At 48.5% G+C, this 5,990-nt stretch overlaps 1 pseudogene across 1 annotated transcript; it reads left to right on the forward strand.

Annotated features, from left to right (window-relative positions):
* The first annotated feature begins 407 nt into the window (after positions 1-407).
* On the forward strand, positions 408-3,327 carry LOC309329575 (ATP-dependent 6-phosphofructokinase, liver type pseudogene; annotated as a pseudogene). The gene has a single exon. The product of its transcript is annotated as an ATP-dependent 6-phosphofructokinase, liver type pseudogene (transcript).
* Positions 3,328-5,990: the final 2,663 nt, after the last annotated feature.

Consider the following 5,990-nt stretch of genomic DNA (forward strand, 5'->3'; position numbering starts at 1 on the left):
TGTAACATGAAAGGTTGTTACAGTTCCACAGAATCCTTTCACAGAGGATTCTGTGGAACTGTAACAACCTTTCATGTGGAGTGTTTGGACCTTATGATTGCAGCATCTGGGCTTGATGAGGTATGTGACCCTCACCTGTTCCAAGCCTACTCCAGCTGAGGAATCACACCCCTCCTCCCAGAGCTAGCTAGTGAGCTGGGTTGTGGACTCTTGCTTTCCTCTGCCTCCTGGAGTGTCCTGCCCGCTGCCTCAAAGCCCACTGTGTTCGTGGACACAGGGGCTCCTCTGGCTCTGGTGATGGCAGTGTCGTAGCGTGGGTTGTCAGCACCCGGGGCAAGGCAAGTAATTTGCGCCCCCTAACCCGCAAGGAATTTCACTTAATATAATGTGTTTTGTTTTGGGCCGCTTGCTGTCATTCTCGCCGGGGCTAAGCACTTTGGATGCAGCCGGGGCAATGGCGGGATCCGGCCTGGGCTCGGCGGGGCTGGACCTGGAGAAGCTGCGCATGGCGGGCGCTGGCCTGGCCTGGCTCACCAGCAGCGGCGACGCACAAGGTATGAATGCTGCTGTCCGAGCCGTGACTCGCATGGGGATATATATTGGAGCAAAAGTGTTCCTGATCTATGAGGGTTACGAGGGACTGGTAGAAGGAGGAGAGAATATCAAGCAAGCAAACTGGCTCAGTGTATCCAACATCATTCAACTGGGTGGCACCATCATTGGCAGTGCCCGCTGCAAAGCTTTCACAACCTGGGAGGGCCGCCTCCAGGCTGCCTACAACCTGGTGCAGCACGGCATCACCAACTTGTGCGTCATTGGTGGGGACGGAAGCCTGACTGGTGCAAATATATTCCGCTCGGAGTGGGGTGGTCTTTTGGAGGAACTGGTCAAAGAAGGGAAGATCACTGAGGAGGTGTCCCAGACATACTGTCATTTAAACATTATGGGCCTGGTGGGCTCCATTGACAATGATTTCTGTGGTACAGATATGACCATTGGCACTGACTCTGCCCTGCACCGTATCATGGAGGTGATTGACGCAATCATCACTACTGTCCAGAGTCACCAGAGAACATTTGTGCTGGAGGTGATGGGCAGGCACTGTGGGTACCTTGCATTAGTTTCAGCTTTGGCTTCTGGTGCAGACTGGCTTTTCATCCCTGAGTCACCTCCTGAGGATGACTGGGAGGATTTCATGTGTGAGAGGCTTGGTGAGACCCAGAGCAGAGGATCCTGGCTGAATATTATCATCATCGCTGAAGGTGCCATAGACAGAAATGGAAAACCAATCACTTCCAACTACGTGAAGGATCTGGTTGTCAAGCGCCTGGGATTCGACACTTGTGTGACTGTGCTTGGCCACGTGCAGCGTGGTGGGACCCCCTCAGCATTTGATCGTGTCCTGAGCAGCAAAATGGGGATGGAAGCTGTGATGGCACTGCTGGAAGCAACACCAGACACACCTGCCTGTGTGGTCAGTCTCTCCGGGAATCAGTCAGTGCGCCTACCCCTAATGGAATGTGTGCAAGTGACCAAAGATGTCCAGAAGGCAATGGATGACAAAAGATTTGATGAAGCAATTCAGCTCAGAGGGAGGAGTTTTGAAAACAACTGGAACATTTACAAGCTTCTTGCACACCAGAAGCCTGCAATGGAAAAGAGCAATTTCAATATTGCCATTCTGAATGTGGGAGCCCCTGCAACCAGCATGAACGCAGCAGTCCGGTCAGCTGTGCGCGTTGGGATCTGCCAAGGCCACACAATGTATGTGGTGAATGATGGCTTTGAAGGCTTGAGCAAAGGACAGATCCGAGAGGTGGGCTGGCACGATGTTGCAGGCTGGCTAGGGCGTGGAGGATCCATGGTGGGGACCAAAAGAACGCTTCCCAAGACATGCATGGAAAAGATTGTTGAAAATGTCCGAAAATTTAACATCCATGCACTGCTGGTTGTTGGAGGATTTGAGGTGTATGAGGGAGTACTACAATTGGTGGAAGCTCGTGGGCAGTATGATGAGCTTTGCATCATTATGTGTGTGATTCCAGCCACCATCACCAACAACGTCCCGGGCACTGACTTCAGCCTGGGTTCTGATACAGCTGTCAATGCTGCCATGGAGAGCTGTGACCGTATCAAGCAGTCCGCCTCGGGCACAAAAAGACGGGTGTTCATTGTGGAGACGATGGGCGGTTACTGTGGCTACTTGTCTACAGTGACTGGCATTGCAACAGGAGCTGATGCTGCCTACGTCTACGAGGATCCTTTCACCATTCATGACTTAAAGGCAAATGTTGAACATTTAACTGACAAAATGAAAACAGACATTCAGAGAGGCCTAGTACTGCGCAACGAGAAGTGCCACGAGCACTATACCACTGAGTTCCTCTACAACTTATACTCCTCCGAAGGGAAAGGAATATTTGACTGCAGGATCAACGTCCTAGGCCACCTCCAGCAGGGAGGTGCCCCAACCCCCTTTGACCACAACTACGGCACCAAGCTGGGTGTGAAAGCTGTACTGTGGATGTCGGAGAAGTTGAAGGAAGTTTACCGCAAGGGCCGGGTATTTGCCAATTCTGCCGATTCTGCCTGTGTGATAGGCCTGAAGAGGAAGGCTGTGTCATTTAGCCCTGTGACTGAGCTCAAGAAAGTCACAGATTTTGAACACAGGCTCCCCAAGGAGCAATGGTGGCTGAACCTGCGCCTTATGCTGAAGATGTTGGCCCACTACCAGATCAGCCTGACTGAATATGTGTCTGGGAAGATTGAACATGTCACCCGTCGCACGCTCAGCATCGAAAAGGGGTTCTAGCTGCAATCTTCTCTTCTGCTCACCCCAGACTAGTTCTCCATTGTTTTTCCCTGCACACACCCACAACTCCCCCCCCTTCCTCTGGCCTTCTCATGCCTTTTGAGTGCAGTGCTGGTGCCACTGTGAGCCTGTAGGTGTGACTGAGACCAGCCTGGCTGACATTGCAGAATCACTCCATACCCACTGCTGTATACCCCTTACTGCCTAAGAGTGTGAGTGTTCTTCTGTCCATGGCTCCCTCTTTGGAGCCTATTCACTCCAGGCAGCACATTCACTCCCGAAAGGGTCCATCCCTGTTTCCCAGGCTACTCTTTATTCAGACTATTTAAAGAATCATGTACTCAATAATCTGATGGACAATGGGGATTGGTTTTAGATTCTTTCTGGGCCTGGTGTCATGGAGATTGCAGGAGTCCAGAAGGGGGTGTCCCTTAGATGGGAGTCACAGAGAATGTGAGGTCCCCAAGTGCCTCCCCAACTTGGGGAGTGCTGTAAGACAAATGATGGGTCTAATTTGGGACCAAGAACTTCTGCCCCTATCATGTTAACATCCAGCACAAAGATCTTGTCTAGCAGAAGTATGTTGGCGGCATACTGCAAAGTAGCAGTAAGAAGTGGAACAGCTCCTCTCTTCCCCTGCCCCACCTTCCCTCACTGGGGTGATGCATGCCAACCAGGACATGGCAGCATGTCTGAATGCTGGGCTGGGGTTGCCCAGTGTGTCGTGGATTTGCATGGGAAAACCCTCTTCTCCACGCTGTCTGACTGCTTTGACTGAGCCATCTTCCTGGCTAGAGCTGCGATGGTGGCACCCGTTTTGCGTACTCTTCCCAATACACTTCTGTGAACTCAGTGTCCTGTGTTGCCTGTATTTGTCTGTGCCACAGCTTTGTGACTTCTAGAAGTAATGTGTTTTGTATGTTGTTTTAACTAAAGGCTGCAGACAACCAAGCAAATAAGCTGTTGTGAATTCAAAGGGAGTTGTTTCTTTGTTTCTCCATATATGGCTGCGTGCCACTTATGACTACTAGAGTTACGTATCGGCAAATGGGCTAATAAACACTTTGGCCTTATTTGCAGAGTTGGTGTCATTGAACAATATGTGTGTTGGCTACAAGAAATGGCAGCTCTGCAAGTTGCCCAACAATATGTAGGCTGTACTGCTTTCTAGTTTTCTTTTGCTGGCATCAGTCCCTCTTTATGTGGTGTACATCTCTTGAAGACATGCTGCTTCCCCCTTCCTTTCCTAGAGTAAACCTCACTCCTTGAAAGTAGGTTGAAAATAACACCGAAACCAGAGGTCTGAGGATGCTCTGCTTTGGAACAGAACCCAGAATATCCATTCTCTCTCTGAGCCCGCGGCTGTTTGTCTCCAGTGTGAAGATCACCCGTCTAAATGAAGGGATAGATGTACACAATCAGATTAGCATATGTAGTTCAGTGGTCAAGAACATATGAAGTCATAGATTCAGTTCTCAGCATCTCCAGTTAGAAAATATTTAGGGTACTGTGGATGGAAAAGGGCTTCCCTGATGAGTTGATATGCAGAAACGGATGGACCACTGGCCTGCTTTAGTGTAAGGCAGCTTAGGGTGAATTAAGAACATAGGAAGCTGCCTTCTACTGAGTCAGATTACTGTTCCATCAAGCACAGTCTTGTTTACACTGACCAGCAGCAACTCTCCAGGGTTTCAGGCAGAGTATCTCCCAGCCTTATCTGGAGATGCCAGAGACGGAACCTGTGGCCTTCTGCATTCAAAACAGATGTTCTTAGACATGGCACCATCCTCACAATTAGAAATGGTATGTATGGGGGTTGTTGCTGTTCTGTTTTAGAATAAATAGCAAGCACAGTGAGCTCATTCTGGATCAGAACCTTGATAAGGGTGGGTAGGATGCCATACATCCACTGTGGTCCCAGTCTTCTCCTTCTGCCCATGGCTGCTAATTGCAATTATCCTACCACTTTGCTGGCCCCTACAAAAATTCTCTTTCCTGCCCCGGTTTCTGGCAGGGGGGCGGGGGTGGGAGAAATCCATTTTGGACACAAACAAGGCTAATGGAGGAGCTATTTTACAAGAGGCTGCAACATTGCTTGACCACCATCTCCCACCCATTCCCTGGACCACCTTGATGTACTGATCAAATCACTTCATAGGCATCAGTCACAAAGGAAGCCGGGCGTTTCTCAGAATTTATCAACTCACTAAGTGGGCAACCCTGGCCCCAACTGAGTTAACATCTGGCAGAGGTATGTTGCACGTTCTCTCCAGAAAGAAGAGATTTGATGCACAGGACTGGGATTTGAGGATATCACATACTAGATAATCTGGCCTTCACAGGCTGGTCCCTTTGCTGGCCACGCAAAAGTAATTTTTACAATATTTACCTACAAGATTATCTGGTCTGAAGAGGCCTTGCTTTGGTAAAAAAAGGTAGAACTTAATTATCAGTCTACTGTTAGTTGAGAAGGATTGTCCTTAGAAAGCAGAGATATCTCAGCAGGCTTCATTAGCATCCCACAGAAAGCTGTTGGTGGTCTCAGATCATTGATCTTTCCATTCACTGACTGTGGTTCCTTTTCCAAAGCAGGAAGCTGTTGTCTTGGGTGCTGTGGACATGTTGTGATTCAAACTTCCATCTCCAAGGCAAGGCAAACAGTCCATGGAATTTTTCAAAAAATTAAAATGGTGCTACTGCTGTGTTGTTAACTGGACTTGGGTGTCCAAAGCATATTCTTCCTCACACATATCTTGTGTGATTGTTACCTTGCTTTCTGCTACGTACAGGATACACTCAAACATACATTCAGCAACCTCCATTTCAGCTCGCCTCCATTTTGAACAGGGATGGGGAATCAATGGTCCTTCAAGTATTCCTAGACTACAACTCCCATTATTCCAAACAGGGGTGCCAACTTGAATAAAATATTGGAGACAGGTAGGCCCCACCCAGCATAATCAATCACAAGACACAGTGCAAACACACTGTTTGAATGGCAATGCCTATCAACTTTGAGGAGACCCAGCCTGAACCACAGCTATCCTTCAAAATTCACACCTCTCCCAATTTTACAGTGCCATTTAATGTGTGCAAAAATGAACGTGCTGTGATAAAGTGTGTATAACAATGCATATATTCATAAAAATAACATAACAGAAATTAATTATATTAGAAA

Source organism: Podarcis erhardii (genome assembly GCF_964252035.2).
Source record: "Podarcis erhardii genome assembly, chromosome: 14".
NCBI lineage: Eukaryota > Metazoa > Chordata > Lepidosauria > Squamata > Lacertidae > Podarcis > Podarcis erhardii.